Source organism: Microplitis demolitor, chromosome 5 (genome assembly GCF_026212275.2).
Source record: "Microplitis demolitor isolate Queensland-Clemson2020A chromosome 5, iyMicDemo2.1a, whole genome shotgun sequence".
In the NCBI taxonomy this organism is placed as follows: Eukaryota; Metazoa; Arthropoda; class Insecta; order Hymenoptera; family Braconidae; genus Microplitis; species Microplitis demolitor.
In genome coordinates this window covers 16,912,813-16,932,384 of record NC_068549.1, presented here as the reverse complement: position 1 = coordinate 16,932,384, position 19,572 = coordinate 16,912,813, and the positions used below count along the sequence as shown (strand labels likewise).

Here is a 19,572-nt window from a genome sequence, read left to right as displayed (position 1 = left end):
GATAATAAGTGACGCAATAATATCTGTATTACAAAAAAACAACTATAACCCATTGTAACTTTTGAATTCTTAAATACATTTTAACGAAATCAATAGTCCATTTTCACTTTCATTATACGAGAAAAAATATCTAGACTTACAGTTATGCAATAACTTTAGAAAACTATTGTTTTTACAAATCAATTTCGTTACACTCCAAGAAACAAAGTTTCTGTAATTAGGACAATCTAAGTGGCTTTTATTGTATTCATCCGAATCAGTTATTACTCCACCATATATTAAATTTGTTACTTCAGGAGGTTTTTTTTTCTTAAAAAATAATACTTATAACTATATTTCAAAATACTAATAAAAGTTTTTAAAATATATTTATAATATATTTGTCCATTAGTTGATATGTTTGCACGAGCATAAAATTACGTTAGTTTAAACATACCTAAGCATATTATGGTATGTGATGCATAGAGAAATAAAACATAAATGTTCATAGGAGAATATAAAGCGTTTATAAAGCAAATAAATCTCAAAGTTATCATGGTAATGCAATTATAATAAAGCATTCTGTAGTTTTCCTTGACTTTTGCGGGAAACGAGAAGAGAGAAGGGAGATAAATACGCCAAAGCAGTTAAGAATAAGGTCAAAAGTTTTACTGGTACAGGAGTGTATATGCCGGACGCAGATGGTACATCAACGATAGTCTTGCGGCTTTGAACGCGGCAAAGTACTACAAGCTACGTTTTAAAGTTGATACATGCTCGATAGTCATTTCGTATTGACCAAAGCTGAGTGTATCGTAAGATAAATGTCGACTTTTCGCAACACAACCTTTATGCTTCTTCACCTTATCAATGGATTTTTCAATGTTTCCATGCAACATCATCATCGTCAAAAATATTTATTCCTCTTCTTTTTGAATTATTCATAATAACTTTTTTTAATATTCATATATCATACAATCAAATTGTTAATTAACTAAATTTTTGATTGCTTTAAAGTATAATGATTTGAATGAGTGTTAAATTAAAAGTTATTTAATGTCTTTTTTAATTGTTTGTGAGTTGAATTTTATTATGATTGCGTGACTAAAATATCGTGAAAAGCTTTTTAAATTGCAGGCATCAAGTTTTTAAATTAATTTTCAAACAATTGCAAACTTTTGTCATGCATAAATGAATGAATGAAAAAAAACATGATCAGGATTGAAATTGATAATTATAACTATTAACTATCAAATAGGTAAAGAAAAAAATTCAATGAAAGTTGTAATATTTTACTGATGATAATTTTTGCTTGATGTTTCATATCGCGCAACATATTTTTTGTATTCTCTGTATGAGTCAACATAAAAACACCATAGCCAAACGAATTTCCTAAAATTCCGAAGTGCAGTGGAAACAAATGAAAAAGATAGGAAAGAATGAATTTTAAAAAATGAAAGACAAGACCTACGAAGGAGAACGACTGCAGTTGGAAAATTATTGTCAGTCGAAAGGCAAGAAGGGAATGGAAGAGAGAAAGACTAAGAATGAAGGAAAAAATAAGAAGTAAAAGACAAAGAGGAAGAAGCAAAAGAGTAAAGTTAGTGCCGCGGCGTGACTTTAGTCTCACATACCTGTACTTGTACGAAAAGAAGCAACCTCGCAGACGATGAAAGAGAGTAAAAGAGAGAGAGAAAGCTGTGGACTGGCCAGAGAGGTACAAAATAAAAATAATAAATAAATAAAAAAGATAACTAGAAGAAAGAGATGAGTACTTTTTAAGAGTAAGAAGGATAGTCGTAACAAGAGAGTAAGAGGACAAGATTCGACCCCGCGGTGCCTTTCATAGTGCCACAAGATTATCAAGACGGATGAATCAGAGTCTCAAGAGAAAAAGTGCGAATAACAAGATCTACAGAAAAAGAAAAAGATTTAAAAAAATGTAATAATAATAACAATAATAATGATAAATAAAAATAAAATATAACTTGTTTTCGTAACACAAAATAAAGGTTATTATTCCGTGTAATTAGTGCCTGTTATGGAGTTGAATCCATCGCATAAGAGAAAAGAGAATATGAACGAGACTTCTCGTTTATTTCCACTTCTTTTTAGCATCAACGAGTCCTGCCACTGACAGGTGAATATTCACGAGGTAATGCTTTTGTTCAAAGGTAAAAAATAAAAAACTTTTAACGTCTCTGAAACTATTAAATCGTTGCTAAACCACCAAAGTCTACTGTATCATTCTTCTTTATTATCTACTTTACATACAAAAAAATTCATAAAATAGAATAAAAGTAAATTTTACTTTTGCGCGAAATTAATTTGTTTGAAACCTATATAATGCTTTGTATACAACAAATAAAAATTGTCTTAAATACCTACACTAAAAAAGGAGGAATATCAAAAAGAAGATATGTTTAAAAGTTTCTTTATTACAGAAACAATATATGGTATCATAATTTATTTACGGTTATAAACTTTTTTACGACTGAATTTATGTTGTTGTAAACAAAAAAAAAATGATGTGACTATGATAAAAAAGTAAAGAATTCTTGTTAACAAGAATTATAAAATGTCTCATTAAAAAAATCTAATTTTGAGTGCTTGTAAACTACAATTGTTAATTAATTTAAATAATGCAAAAACCGTAAGCCAACTGAAAAAAAGAACTTCTGCGTTTGCGAGGTTAAAGAGCTTGAAAATATCATTTGGAAAAAATGAAAAATGTTACGTCAATATACACACACCATTACAAGTATTCAGATAAATCCCATAATCCTGAAATTGACAGACAATCAACAATTTTCAGATTTTTTTTTTTCAACAATCAATAACAAAAAAAAAAAACTAAAAATATGCACGTTTAGAAAATTCAAAAAACTGTAGGTGTAATTTTTCCAAATATTTTTTTTTTTTATAATTTATCGTTTTGAAAAATCATTCAAAAATTATTAGATGTCGGCTAACTTCAGTATCGTAATAAATCCCTACAGTAGGAAATCGAATGTGACGTTAGAACAAAATTGCCCTAGAATTTGGCTGATTTATTCACATAGTTTTTATCAATTTTCGAATCTTCATGCATCAGCAAAAATTGAAGAAAAAAATATACGTTTTTTTAGTTTGTACAGTAGAAAAAACAGACAAAAAACTAAGCTAATTATTGCACCTTGAATAAATTTCTATAAAATATTTTGAAATATGCATGCATACACGAAAATAATTTATCAATCAAATTTACTCATAAAATGAATTTATAAAAATAATAATGATAAACGAGAGTGCTATCAATCATATTATTGAAGCTTTTATAAAATTTATTATGCTCTCTGAGGAAAAAGTGTTATACTGCCTAATATATTCCATCTTTGCATGGGTACATCCTTTTTTTCTTATAAATCTCAAAGCAACGCAGTATAGATTTTCTTGAACTATTATGAAATTCTTATTCTATTATTGGTGTTTCGTTTATTAGTAATTTTTTTTATGCGGGCTAAAAGTATTACCAAAGTAAAGTTGGGCTTTGTGCGAGTATTTTTTTTTTTTTTTTTTTTTTTTTTTTTAAATAAAATAAACGATTAACGTAATATTCGATCTATACCATAACCTTAATCGTATTACTATTGTCAAGATTTTATATGTAGAAGCATTTTACGGTCACATGAACTGAATAACTTTCACAAGAATATTTGAACTCGATCAAGAATAGCCGATTTCCTATTAAAGCACTTAAAATATCTTTTGTGCAGCACAGTTAATAATTTTTATTAGATACAATATAAAATTTCAAGTATTTTTGTGAGTATTTTGCTAGTATGTAAAAAAAATAAATGACTGTTTAGGACATTTTACTAAATTAGTATCTTTTCTAGTGCCCTGAAGTGTAATTTTTCAAGATCCCATTAAAGTTTAATTTGAAAACTTAAAAAATTTTTGAATTCTCGCGTAAAGTTTGCCGTAATGTCAAAGAGTTCTGAATTAACTGTAATTTTATGACTAGTGCTGCATAATTTTTCACGAAGAATTTTCTTTATGTGGGTAAAGAATTTATCTCTACACTCAACGTTGACGTTTTTGAGTTGAATTTAGAAAAAAGAAATAATAATGCAAACTAAAAAATTATTCCTATAAAAGTTTTAAGACAGCGCAATCGATTGTAACTACTGGCTTGAGGGGTGGAAAGCTTTATTATTAATGCACCCAGTTTTCGCAACTTGTCTCGTGTGGAAAGTTCAATACCTTGATCGACATATCCATCATTTCCTTTATGTTCCTGTCTTTGCTTGAAATATAACATTCTACACGAATAAAACTGTTTGTAACTATAAAACATATAACAAAAAGAAAAAAAAAAAAACAAATCGATCATATTCAATTATTTGCATTATTTATATTTACTTTTTTTTTATTAGAATATTAAAAATAAAAATAATTTTTTTGACTTAGAACAAATAAATGATATTCAATACGTCGAAAAAGTAAAGTGTAGTTATTAGGGTGGCCCAAAAAAACCGACTATTTTTTTTTTTTTTTTCGATTCTCTTATGAAAATTTGTTGGTTTACGATGTTTTAAGAAGCCTCTCCAAAAATCAGTTCGATAAAAAATTTTCAAGAGGTCGCTCACGAATTTTGAAAATATCAAAAATGATCAAAATTTGAATTTTTTATTCCAAATTTTTTTCTTTCTCGTGGCAGCAATAGTTTATATTTGTGAAATCATGACTACGCTGAAAATTTAAGCCCAAAATTTAATTATTTAAACCTCGATCAAGAAATTTGAATGTTTTCGAGTGCTGTCTTTTGAACGTTTTCGAGCGACCCTTGAATATTAATAATAAAGCTTCTCGATTTTATCACCATCAGTTTGCATCACAATGAATGAAAATATAACCCAAGAAATAAAAAAAAAAAGTTATTTAGATACTTTTTTATTTTTTAATTCAATTTTTAGATTTTTTCGCTTATTAAAAACTTCCCGGGTCAAAAATAAAACTTGATTTAGACTTGGTTTACCAAGACGAAATTTGGAGCCGTTTTTCACAAGACAAACTCAACTTTTTTTGACGAAGATATGAAATACATTGAGTTTCCGCCTTGGTTTAGACTTAACTAGCTTACTTAGTCACGATTTAAAACGATAATATTTAAATCAAGTCGAAATTAACTTGGTTTAGACTTATTCGACTTAAAATGTAAGGCGAAAAAGTCAAAACTAAGGTGAAATAATTTTTATATATTAAGGCGAAAGTAAGGCGAATAAATAACTTTTTTCAACTTGGTTTAGCAAGTCAAAAGTAAGGTGAATGACTATCGTGCTCGAAGTAAAGACCAATAAGTTAAAACTAAGACCAAAAAATACAAATAAGTTGAAATAAGCTGAAACTCAGATGAAAAAAATTTAATTTAAGTCGAAAAAGTCGAGATCTTATCGAAAAATCGTCGGCAAATCGATAACTTCAAAAGAAAATAAGGCGAAGCGAGCCTGAATCAAGTTTTATTTTTGACCCGGATTATCAAATCTTATTGTTCAAGACTGTCCGGTATATTTTTGGTTATGCAAAATTTATATTTTAGTGAAATGACAATAATTGAGTTATAAAAAAATACAAAAAATAATTCAAACTATTAGTAACATATTATCAGTTAATATTTAAAATTCTTGAGCGCCGATTAAATATTCAAACTTTGGGCTGAAATTTTCAGCATAAGCGTGATTCTATAAATATAAAGTATTGCCGCCACAACAAAGAAAAAATTCAGAAGTAAAAAACCTGAATTTCAATCACTTTTGATATTTTCAAAATTCGTGAGCGACCTCTTGAAAATTTTTTATCAAGCTGATTTTTGGAGAGGCTTTTTAAAACATATCGTAAGCCAACAAATTTTCATAAGAAAAAAAAAAGGCCACCCTAGTAGTCATATTTAAAGTTTAATAACAAATATGCCAAATAAAATAATTAAATGATAATCTCTAGCAATTTAATATAATTTCCATGAAAGCAGTGTACGTGGGAGATTGTGAGTAAAACCTTATGCGGTTGAGAAAAATTGAGTGTAGGAAATACAACCAAGTATCGATTTTACCCCTGAAATGATGACGATGACAATATATAAGAAAAACGACCACCCTTATACATACGCGATGTCACTATACATAAGTTGTTTTTAATATTTTCATTCTTTACTTATACACTTTGAGAAGTTACTGGCGTTTAAATCGATAGACCATATCACGTCTTAAAAATTCAAGAAACACTTGTCAAGAAAACAAAAGTGACAGCAATTCAAAGCTAAAATGTCAGTCATCTGTTTTTTTATTACCTGCTAAAACAATTGGAATTATATAAAACGACTTAATCAATAATGAGAATTTAAAACAAGATTTCGAAATAAATAAAAACTTGATTAAATTCATTTATAAAATGTGTGCTATCAAGTAGATTGGTGTTGTATTTAAATAAAGTAGAAATTATAGAAGTTGTATACACATGCAATATTCACTAATTAATTAAATTAAGTAAATAGTAAAGCAAAAAATAATTGGATGCATGTAAAGTGTAGTACACTTCAATAACATTTATTTTAATATTAAAACTCCGAATCGGAATGAATGGCAATTGAAATAAAATCAAGAATACTTCGAAATTACTCCGCTGAAAAGACAAGCTCTCTTTTTTACTCCGTATGCGGAATAATTGTTTTCAAAACTCTGAATGAAAGTAAATTCGAATTGAAATAAAATCCATAATCACTCCGAACCCACGCTTGATTTTTTATAGTGTAATAACATAGATTTAAATTGATAAAAATTTTTTGTAAAATAATCAAATTAATAAAAATGACTTTTTCAATTTTTAATAATATTGCAATACTTGTTAAAATAATTAGAAAAGTTTAATTTCCCCTCGATGATTATAGTAGTTGTCACCAGGGTCGAACGATGAGGCCAAGAGTCGTTCAAACTTTGTCTCACGCTGACTTCATTTCCTGTCCACTGAGAATTATATCGCGGCTGGATGCTTCTCAATTCAAATATACACCATCAAATCCCCTAGCATTTGTCCTCAGTCTAGCTAGTTTTCCCGCAATCATTAATAAAAATTTGTAAAGTTTGTTTTTCGCACTAACAGGTTTCTTATGAAATTTAAAACGAATTTTTTAATAAAAATAATAACTTTCAAAGACAAAAAAAAGTTTGTAAAAATGAAAAGTGCATATCTTAAACATTAGAGTGATAATAAAAATAAAGAAAATCCAAATTCGTAATAAAATTTTCAATTTTCAACTATAATAATTTTGCAATTAATTGACTTTTGACATCATACCGAGAAGTAAGGTTAATTTGTAATTAAGTATTAATGATTATTTTGTATGAAAGAATACAATTAACTTTTGGCCAAATATATCAAATCCTAAATCTGTATACCCGCGATATTTCATTAAATTTTTATTAAGTTAACCGCTTTCGTTTTCTTAGGAATCGTCATGTTTTATTTTAAGACCGCGGCGCCAATGCTTTTATACTCGTATTAAATAGAAAACGGAAACAATAAAAACTAATGGTGAGAAAGTCGACAATATGGCTTTGGTAAAATACACCAACGGCTTGAACCTTATTGTGAGTGAACGAAAAGATATGAATATGTGATTTTAAATCTATTTTACAGAAAATTTTATGTTTATCAAAAAATGGATTAAAGATCAATTTGTTGGGACTTTCGAAAGTTATCATGAAAGCATACAAACTTATACATATAAAAATAAAGTGATATCAATGTACGAAAAAATGATATTTCAATGAGACCATTATAAATATATGACCATATATTATCTTAAGTTATTTCTTCAAAAGTCTTGTCTTTTAGATAGTCTGCACATTATATTTTTTAGTGTGTGATATCAAACGTATAGATACGATTTGAATGTAATCGAAATGTTCAGAAATCACTGGAATTGTTTTAACGCGACAGTAAAGTACACTAAGAATGTTTTCGATTAACACGTGCAAAAAAACGCTAACTTTCTCATAACAGATTGATAAGTATTGATCCGAATATGAAATATATATATCACTAAAAAAAAACCAGTAGACTTATGATAGAACTTTCTGCTATTCACGTGACAACCTCAAAGCACTTTTTTGAATAATGTTTAATTTTTTCAAATTTTACAATTTAAATATTTATGGTGCATTCGAAATTGTTCTAGCTTTAGCTCTATGACCAAGCATTGCAATATAACGAGAGCTAGAGCGAGAGCATTTCCAAAAAAGCATCACTCCTGATCAACAGTTTGTTTAATTGATCTTAAAAATTTGAAATCCTGATTTCCGTGAAAATTAACATGTACGAAAAAATATTACTTACCTTCACCCTCTAACGTATCTTGAAAAGGAAACAAAAATGATTTCTGAGACTTCGACCTGAATATTAGATGAAAGATTGCTTAGAAGACCCTGGATTTAGATTAAAAGCTACGTTTCTTTTGTACATTATCACAAAAAAAGTTAAAAGTATTCAGTTGTTTATAATAAAGACATATGTTTAATAGTTCACATATATTAAACCAAAAGAATGGATAATTTAGATAAGCTATAAACTATATCAGGTATGTCTACGTTCAATATATGAATATTTAAAACAGTGCAAATACATTGATGATCGATTTTAATCAACAAAGTGACCTGATTATAAGCTAGAGACAAATACATCGACCATTAAAAAAACAATATTGAATAAAAAGTTCGGTTTTAATAACATAAAATTTTAAATAAAAAATAATTATTATAATATATTTAGACCATTTAAATTTAAATGAATTATTTCTGACAGAAATGTCATCAAAATTTTCCAAGTAAAAAATTGTGTTCTTTATAAATGACTCTAAGCATTAAATAATTACTTTAATAATTGTTCATACATATATACTTTTTACACTTATGAATACTTAAATTTTAATAAACCAAAAGAACTGACGAAAGGTTTTATAGAAAAAGACGAAATAAAAATGTTTTAATGCTTAAATATTTTATGACTCTGTGAAATAATAAAGACATTTGTCGGGGCCACCAGTACTTTAATGCTTCTATACAACTTTAATTAACATCACGTTCTCTTAAATATAGCATAAAAATTTCATATAGTAGTACATGTTAATGATTTTCATCTACTACCCATTCTATCTATTCGGTTCCTCACTTTGTACATGCATGTACTTTAAAACTATTGTATTTTTAACACCCCAATTCAGTAAAAACAAAAAAAAAAAAAAAACAAAAAAAACAATGAACAATTTAAAGTGAAATAAAAATATATAGATTTTAATTTGACAAAATAAAAAACACTTTACTCTTCAATTTTCTTTTTTTTTTTTTTTGCAATAATTTTATTCTGCTAAAAAAATCTTTTAATATTTATTTTAAAGTTACTATCATTTTATCCATTAATTAAAAACAAATACTTTTCCTCAAAAAAAAAAAAAAAAAATACAATGACACATATTACAGTTAGTATCAAGAAAATTTAAAACACTCAACTCATCATGTCAGCTTTATCTCAATCTATGCTAACTCAGTGAAATATTCACAGATTAATCTAGCAGAGTTTGCTAGAAATCACAATTTACTTTTCTTTAACCCTCGGCCAAGATTTTAATTTCAACCCTCAAGTGAACGAGACAATATATTTCATAAAAGAATACATTGAATAATTTTTAATAGTATGCTAATGTAATAAAGATTATTATTATAATTTTTTATTAAACATTAAGTTAAATTAGTTATTAATGTACTTTCAAAGAGACATAAATTGATACTTAACTCGTAATCTCTTGATGTATAAAATAATATCATCTAGTTTTGAATTTCTTATTAAAAGTTTGATAAGAACCAGTTCTTATAACTTTTACTTTAGATTATGGAAACATATTCACAACATTGTACGACATTTTTTTTTTATATTTTTAAATTTTTATCAAAAGAACATGAGAAACAATGTAATGCGATAGTGATGAGATAATACTTATTCTTTCTTTTATAATTTTATTCTTATTTGCATTCCATGTACGTTGATATGAGTCTGACAATAGATTAAAAAGAAAAACAAACTAAAAACTATTAAAAATATATTACTTTTTTCAAAAAAAAAAAAAAAGAAAAAGAAACGAAACACGAAAATAAATTAAAAAATGAAATAAAAATTTTTTAATGAAAATTAAATTAACATGAGATGAAAAATGATTAAAAATAAATAATAAGTCAACACTGCAGAGAGCTTTGGATTATAATATAAAAACCATAATCACTGGGGAAAAATAAAAAAAAAGTGGCCAAATAAATCGAGTTTAGCCCCGTCGATTTAAACAGCATATTATGCAAAACAGTATACAGTAATAAAGTATTCTAACAGGGCAATGTAAACTTGTCATCTTTAAAAATAAAACCAATTTGTCTTTCATACAGATATATTTTAAACATTGATAACATATTATTATGCACAATATATTTTGTCCTTCAAATTTTATGTTTCAACATATTTAAACTTTTTGAATAAAATGCATAAAAAATATATTGTACTTATAATAAAAATATCTCTTTTGAAAATGTATTATTCATACCGAGTTTTTTAAAATGCAACAAAATATTTAAAAGCAAAATATAAAATAAAAAATATATACGAGGATAAAAATGTGAGCCGCTTTACAGGAGAAACCTGATCTGTTTTAATCCAACTGATCCGTACGTTTAATCATTACGAAATAAAAAAAAAGTGTTATGGTGTTATCATCAAAGGTAATAATACTTAAAAATAAAAGTACTTATCAGTCCCCCAGTCTATTAAAATCCCACGAGTCTCTCTTCATTGCGATGTAAACTAACAAAACCACCCTTTTTCTTGCAAAGAAGTTATGATTAACAGTCACGACGATGAACAGAGTTAAAAACCCGTGTAATACTACTCATCTCCGGATCTCTCTTATCGATTTTATGCACCCAACCTTCAATGTTTTTTTTATTCATAATTAACTATATTCTAATTAGTTGGTCATCTGTTCCTAATATGCCTTTATTTTTCAACCTTTAATCATGAACTTCTACTATAATCAATTAACTGTAAAATGTAATTTTCCTTTTCTAAATATATTTTATGTTTCAATATATTTTTATGCTCTAGTTTTATTTTCAAGTTATTTATATAGGTTTATTTCTTTACTTATATCGTACATTTTTATTTTTATGTGTATATGTTTCTTGACCAAGACAAACTACTATTCTTTGTCCAACACCAATAGCAATTTTCTAAACTAACAGAGAGAAGGCCAGCGGATTGCCTCAAGGTTGTGGAATGCAATGATGACACTTTCAACCCCTTATAATAAAACGGCTACTAGGGTGGATGAACGGAAAGGATGTATAGAAGAAAATAATAGTTCTAAAGAGAGATTAAAAAAAAATATCATCTTCAATGGTATAGTACGTTAATATACAATCCCTTAGAAGTTTTCAACAAGGTCTTTAAGTGGCTCATCAAAACTGCTCTTGGCAATAGGAAGAGAAATGTATACACCGATTGTATAGCAGACTCTTGAACTCTTGTATATATAAGTTTTTAGGTATAGATATGTCGTAGAAATTTCGTCCCTTGCTAAGGGTCTCATAGCACAACTTTGAGAAGATTTTGATACAATATGTGCTAATTAGTTGAGAAGGTTTGCAAAATACCAACAGCTCAAAAACTTATGACACGTATATATCATATAACGCGCCTTATCATATTATGAAGCCGCCAACAATTCTTAACGCAACTAATAATTTGTATTGATAAAGTTTAATGATTAGCAAATTTTGATAATAAGTTTAGGAACGATTACTATTTCAAATTTAAAAAATAAATAATTTTATGGTTTTTAATCTTAAATGATTTATAAATTAATTAGTCTATGACCTTTAAAGGTCATAGCTAAATTCCAAAACAATTATATTCAAATTTGAAAGGGCAAGCTTTAAATTTCATATTTATACGATGATAATCTTTAGTTCCCTTTCTTTTGATTTTACAATAGAGATCAAAAACTTTTTAAGTTTCAGAAAAATAAATTGCCTTAATAATTTGTATTGAAATACAGAATATGAATAATTCGTATTTTTTTAAAAAAATGGGTCGGTTTTCTGAAGTATATAATTTATTTTGATAAATCTACCTTATCTCAACTGTGAATGGCACATCTTTCAACTAATCTTACGTATGCATTATATTCGTACTTCAATCGAATTTCAAACTATATCTCCTGTTGTGTGACTGTCTAATGAGTCTATTACACATATCTATTACCATCACCAATCTCCTAGTTTCACGCTGATTGTTAAACTTCTTCTGTAGATTTATATGCTAATGAGTACTAGAAAACTTAGCTGAGTGATGTGCATACTCTGGAAGATAAGTAAACTTTGTTCAAATTTAATTATTATTTTTAACTACTGTAATAAAATTGTTGATTAACACTTTGCAGAAAAAAATATAAGAATATAAATTTTAACTGTTTTATACTGTAAGTTAAAAAGAATGCCTCACTTACGTACTTTTAGATTTTTTAATTCTCACTGAAAACTTCAATAGATACTCTGGTCTATGTTTGATACTAAACTAAATCTTTTAAATTGAAATGTTTCATCTAATGGCAAACATTCTTTTTGCAATTTATTTTTTAATTTTATCAAAAACATGAGAACTTCATTACCGCTGTGTAGAATTAAAATCTTAAACTTGGAAGATGCAATAGCCTCCATTGAAAATAGAGTAGAAAAATCTTAATCAAAATAACATGGCCGAGACCACCTGAATTGATAGAAGGAAAAAAAGGTCCTTTGAAGTCGGTCTAGAGATCGCTCGGGAACGTTCGAAGAATGCTCCAGGTGCAGGAGAACTCGAAATACGTGGTAAGGAAAAGAAATTGATGATAGAGGCTGAAGGAAAGAATGAAAACATCGAAAAAGACTGAATGTCCCAAGCTACTCTCGTAAATGACGTCTGCCTCAATTTAATACCATCTGTAGCTTTATATTATAAATATTCTCAGTGTACAAATAGATTCGTCTTTGAGCACTATCACATCGAAAGTTTTTTTTTTTTAAATATCAACACAAAGTTCAAATTATATATATATTTTTTTATCTTTAGAGTTGAATTCTTAAAAATAAAAATGAGTCATTATAAGATGGCAAAAAAATACCTCAGAAATATGTATACATTATTATAATTAAAAAAAATAATATCAGTTCTTATTTTAAAATAAAGGTAGATATTCACAGATCAAATAAAATTATATAATATAATAAAGTTCGTAAAATTAAACTTTTATATATACGTTCGCATAATTGTTCTTTTTTTTTTTTTTTTTTTTTTTTTTCAATAAAAATAATATGTAATAAAAGGTCTAGAATAAGTCGGCGAAATTCTTTTCTTTGAAGAGGTGATGGAGTGAAAAACTAATTGAATTGAATAAGAAAGTATTAGTACTAAGTATAGAATTAAAGAAATTTACTAAAGAGAGAGACGGAGAGAGAGAGAGTGAGGGAAAGGAAGATAAAAATGAATAAATACTATAGGATGCAGAGTGGAATAGAAGAACAAGCTCGCAGCAGCACAGTTAGTAATCCGGCTGCACAAGATGTAATCCTAGTTATACGGCACATCGAGCACAACAATGAGAACTCTACTACCTGCAAAAAAAAAAAGTTTACCCGCGTCCTAAGTGTGCTGCGATCAATTGTAGGCGGACACGCACGTGTACATGAAGCTCCCTCAATACAACGATTGTCAGCGTCTTTAGATCCCATGCGAGATCGACAGGTTTGATAGCGTTAATTCAATACCTACATACTCAAATGCAACAATGATCATACATTTGATCCATCACTTTTATTACAAATTATTCTATCAATAAAAGTTATTTTCTTTCATTTAATTGCTTATTACTTCCCTTATTATAGTTCAATTTTTTTTATGTCTTTTTACGAACTATTATCAATAATAATACTAATATATATAATATTATTATTAGTACTAAAAAATTTTAGTACATATAAAACACGAATATCAATATGAATATAAAAAAATAATATTTTATTTTTCAGCAATGAAAAAGCTGATGATTTAAAAAATCACAAACACTATATTAATTTATAAAATAATTACCAAGTTCATTCGAAATCTATAAATAATTAAATTCATCCTGCATAAATCGTTATATTATGATAAATATTGATACGATGAATTAAATTTCATTACTTTGATGATTAATACATACGCCTCATGTTTGAAATCTATACCATTAAAAATTGTATTAAAATTAATAATTTCTCTGTTGCATATTTCAAACGCGAATGCATTCTGTGTTTTACAAGCACTCTAAAATTATTAGTTACTTCACTCGTAGTACACGAAAATAAGTAGAAATACATATTTTCATAAATAAAATTTATTGAGTAAAAATTTATATTTAATACCAAGTCAATTAATTATTAATTATATTAATTTAAAAAAATTTAATTGATTCAATCTAAACAGCCCTTCTCATTTATTGTCTCATTTCGAAGTTTGAAAACACGATAACTTCTGAAAAATACAACTAATCGTACTAATTATTTTTTTTAATAGCGTTGGATTTATGAGAAGTAGAACGCTATCAAAAATCATTATCTAAATCATTATTGTTTTATCATAATAAATAAAGAAAAGTTATAATATTTAGCATTGCTTGATATATCTGTCAATTTCCTATTAATTTTAATTATTTTAATTAGACGAAAAGAGGTTTAATAGCATTACAACATGCTAAACATGTGCTACACAAATGCTAAAAATTTAACTTTGGTATCTAATATGTCCATATAATAATTTGCTTTTATAAATATTACACATATATATGTGTACTTCATTGTGTAGTTCTTATGCAATCTATGTTTATTTACAACCAATCAGGTGTTTGGACAAGTGGCACAATATAATTTTCTCATGTATTTTTTATAGTTAAACGATTTGATTTTTTGACATGAACATCAATAATAATTAAGAAAAAATTGCATCAGATACTGCTTAGAATTTATCTATAATATCTTTATATTAGAGTATTTAAAGATATTTTAGTGCACTATTTATATACTAAATAGTACATGTACTATGTGAATTATAGGTATGAATTAATGAAATTGCAGTATTGGTAAAATATTTTTAAGCTACCGTATGAAAACAAATTCAATGCTTCGTACGTGGAGTAAATACAAAAAAATTAAAGTTATTTAAAAAAAAAAAAATTAAGCGAAAGGTAAGAGTTATAATTCTTGTATATGTTTATATATTTATAACTTTCAGTTAAAAAGTATAATGCAATAAATCTAAAGCAATTTAGTAAAATTGTTGAAACAAATTTGATATTGAAAATAAACTTTGATGAAAAAACAAAAGTTTATTTTAAAATGCTTTCAAATATGTTATGATGAAAACAGTGAATATGCTAGTGCGTTTTTGATGAAAGAGTGTAACGCTAGCCAAAAACGGACGAATAGAGACCACCCACTGACCAACTTTCTGAAAGTTTTATGTAATGCATTAAAAAAGTAGTTGGGCCATCTGTTGAAACTTTTTTATATTTTATTTGATAGCCATCAGTCGCGCCATCGCCGCAGATCCAAACAATATGATAGAAAGTAACGGATACTAAGAGATCAATATGTAGATCACATATGACAAGAGTTCAAACTGAATATTTGATTAAAAAATTTATGAAAACACATTTAGGCGAATTGCATGAAGATTTTTTCACTAGTTCTTTGCTATATTCAAAATATATTTATTGAAATCAGCAAATCTATTTGAAAAATAAATAAATAAAAGTCCCGTGTAAAAAAAAAGTTGTTAAAAAAGTGTTGACTATTTTAGACTTCGAAACATGACACAACGACGAACTTTTTTTGAACGTTTTTTAAACTTTTGAAAATTCAAGAGAAAAATCAATTAATATAACAGTTCCGAAATAGTTCAAAATTAGTTGTTTTTGAACGTTTTTTGCACAGAAAAATGTTAATTTGTAGTATTAAGTCAATTATTATTTTCTATGTATTAAGTTTGAAAATCGTTTGAAAAAGGTTCCTCATTGTTTCGCGTTTTAATGTTTAAAATAGTCAACACTTTTTTGACCTTTTTTCAGCAATTTTTTTACACGGGGTTATCGTAAAAAGATTTTTCATAAATGTAATTACGTAGAAGATATCATTGAATCAAATTATTGATCCTATGCATCTACCGTCCTCTTTCTAAAAACGATGAAAAATGATTTTCAAGTTATTCTCACTCAATATACGGACATCTGGTGTAAAAATAATTTTTCAATTTTAAACTGATCGCAATAACTTATTTTTTCCTGCAAATTTTCAATTTTCGCAGTGTAAAAGTTAAGAAGAAAAATGTATGAGGAAAAAAATGCGGAAATCATATGAGGCTGAGTAAATGAGATTCTCGTCTATACCTCTCGAGCTCGTCGACATAACGAGGCTTCGGTTCTGATAAATCGGATCAGCGTTTAATCAAACGTAAAAATATTATCAGCAATTGACGACGATGGTAAAGCCGTTGGAACAAATAACTCCGAGTTTTTAAAAATTAGTTTAATCAACTGTGAAATATTTTTTATTATTTTCTTTCATTTTTGTGTAATATATTTTTTTAAAACTTACATTGTTGAATTTATCTAGTTTGAACTTGCGTAAAACTTTTATAATAACCTCACTTAAAATAAAATAAAATCGTGCTTTTAACTTGAATGCTTCTTTTTAAACTAAATTGATTTTTCTTCTTTTTCAACAAAAAATTTTTTTCTGATTCTATGTATTTTATTAATATTCTTCAATGAAAATATTATTCAAATAGACAAGTAATAGGAAAAAGTTGTTATATTAAATAGATGGCACTCTTTAAAACACATGTGTCATTGTATGTTGTTTCTCCCCAAAATACATCTAACAGGTTTAAATCTTAAAACACTAAAAATAGTGTTAAAAGTTACTAGAACTTAAGCCAATGTATTTTTAAAAAATAACAAATATTGAATTTATTAAAAAAGCCAACTCGTTATTACGGTGAGTATGATCAAACATCAAATTACAAAAAAAAATTGTCGAAAATTACTTAAAGAAAAATTCAGGTCAAAAGTAAATAATAATTACAATCACAATGAAAAATTTTCTACCTGAAATAAAAAATTACAATCCATAAAAAAATTACCATGATTTGTATAAAATTAATTTTTTATTTAAATTATTACTATCTAGATTGTAATTTTTACTTATCATAATAATTACAATACAGCTTTGTTTAATTTTCGCTTGGAAAAAATAAATATTTACTTATTCATATAAAAATAGTTCAATCTTACAAAAAGTAGAGATTGTTATTAGAATTATTAAAAGTTAGTACATTAGTCGGAATTTTTGTTTCGTAGTTGATAAATATTACATCTCCAATGTAATTCTACGCAGGTTACGGTACATTTTAGAATATCGGTAAGATAAATTGCTACTTCGGGAGATAAAATTACTATTTGAGATTGTAAAAATTACTCCCCAGATTACATCTTTCACAAAACGCGTTAACTAATATTTACTAAGTACAATAGTAAAAATTATTGGTACATTATAATTTTTATTTGCAGCTAGTAAATTTTATTTTGAATGCAGTAATTTTAATAACCAACAGAAATTATTATTCTAAATAATATGTTTCAATTTTCACTTTGAGTTTTGTGAAAGTTTTGATTTTTTTTAACGTTTCAAAATTACTTCTCGGATTGTAATTTTTTTTTCAAATTTAGTAAAAATTACTTAATTTTTTTTCTTTGTGTATTAATATTTAATTTTGTTGTCAGTTAAATTTTTCATGAATTACTGGTTTTAAGTTTTCTATTAATCACAACTAAACAATATGAATTTAGAAAACGATTTTTAAAAGGGTTCTTGTGACAAAAGATACGAAGCAAAACAATTTTTCAAAAAATTTCAGATTGTTTAGCAGAAAAGTTAAGTGTGGACTACAATTAAAATGTAAATAATATTTTATGTTACTTTTATCAACGCAATGAAAGTGTAGAATAATTTAATTATGACGTTCCTAGGTTTTTTTAGCTATTAAACTTTACTGCACAGGTCAATGGCTTTAATCAAATAATTAAGGAGATTCTTTCTAAGTGGCAAAGATTGTAGAGCTTGCTAAAAAAACTCATCAGGTTGCAGCACGAAGGCCAAGTATGATTGGAAAACTAAATTAGAGCACGTTTTCGAAACTTTCAATAAATTAATCAATTCAAGAAATTTCGATTTTATATGTAGAAACCCATCAACTTAATTTATTAATTTGATAAATACATATATGGAAAAATTTATAATTACGATCTGTATTCTAAAAAAAAAATATATATATATATATTTAATGAAGTAAGATATGATTTTTTTACTTTTTTTTTTTAATATATATTATACAAAAATCGTTTATTTTTTCCAACGTTAAAAAATGTTAATAAACATTTGGTAACTTTCACTTGTTTGTACATTAATATTTGTTTACAAGCAATATTTTTGTTTTACTCATACTAACAGAGAAAATTGTAATTTGCGTGATTAATGAGTACAGCGTCCAAAATTATAACCAAATTATACTGTATAATCGACGCTAGAGTAGCCGTGAATATTCAAAGCAAATGTCGATATTTACCTGGAGTTTACTTTTACAATGAAAATGTAATAAATGCAAATTCACAATCAATGAAAATTTAAAAAAATTTAATATAAGTACAATAAAATATATAATTAATAGGATATTCCAAAATTGAGAATAAATATTTTTAATTATTTATTACAGCAAGTAGGTTTTGCCTATTTTCGCATAATAAACTCTGATGTATGTCAATCGTTGAATAAAAAAATGAGTTATGGGCATGGGCAGTGTAACCAAACACGTGATAGTAATTTAAATAATGTTCTCAAGTTTTTATTAGTTAACTCAATGATGATAATTTTTTAAGGTTCAATACTACTAACCAAATTTCTGGATTTTAAATTTCTAATTACGTTTTAAATATTTGTGAGACTCGAATGATGAAAATCTTACAAGATAGAAAAATCACTGTAATGATACTCTCTAAACATGAATAAATGAAATAAGTGAATATTCATTAATTCTGAGTGCCAAACGAAGCACTTTTTAAAATTAGTGGTTCGGTTTGCACTTGGAATTAGTGAATTTTCATTTATTTTCACTTATTCATGTTTAGAGAGCAATCAATTAATAAATTAGTAGATATCTAAAATTCGAGAATTTGTTAAGTACTGCCCAGTCTCAATAATCAATACAGAATAATTTTTATTTATTATTTATTTAATAGCTTTTTTTACAAAAATCGAATGGAATATTTTATTTTTTACGGACATTTTTTATCATACCGTTTTTCTAGGATCTCTTTGAACAGAATTATTATCCTGCGTAAGGTATCAACTAGTTACTAACCAAAAGAAAAGAAAAACATGATTTGTAAAAATTTAA

The 19,572-nt window shown here is 26.5% G+C and overlaps 1 protein-coding gene across 1 annotated transcript in view; it reads right to left on the bottom strand.

Moving 5' to 3' along the window:
* Positions 1-19,572, bottom strand: part of LOC103573800 (uncharacterized) — a 123,040-nt gene that overhangs the window by 86,916 nt on the left and 16,552 nt on the right. The window lies entirely within an intron of this gene.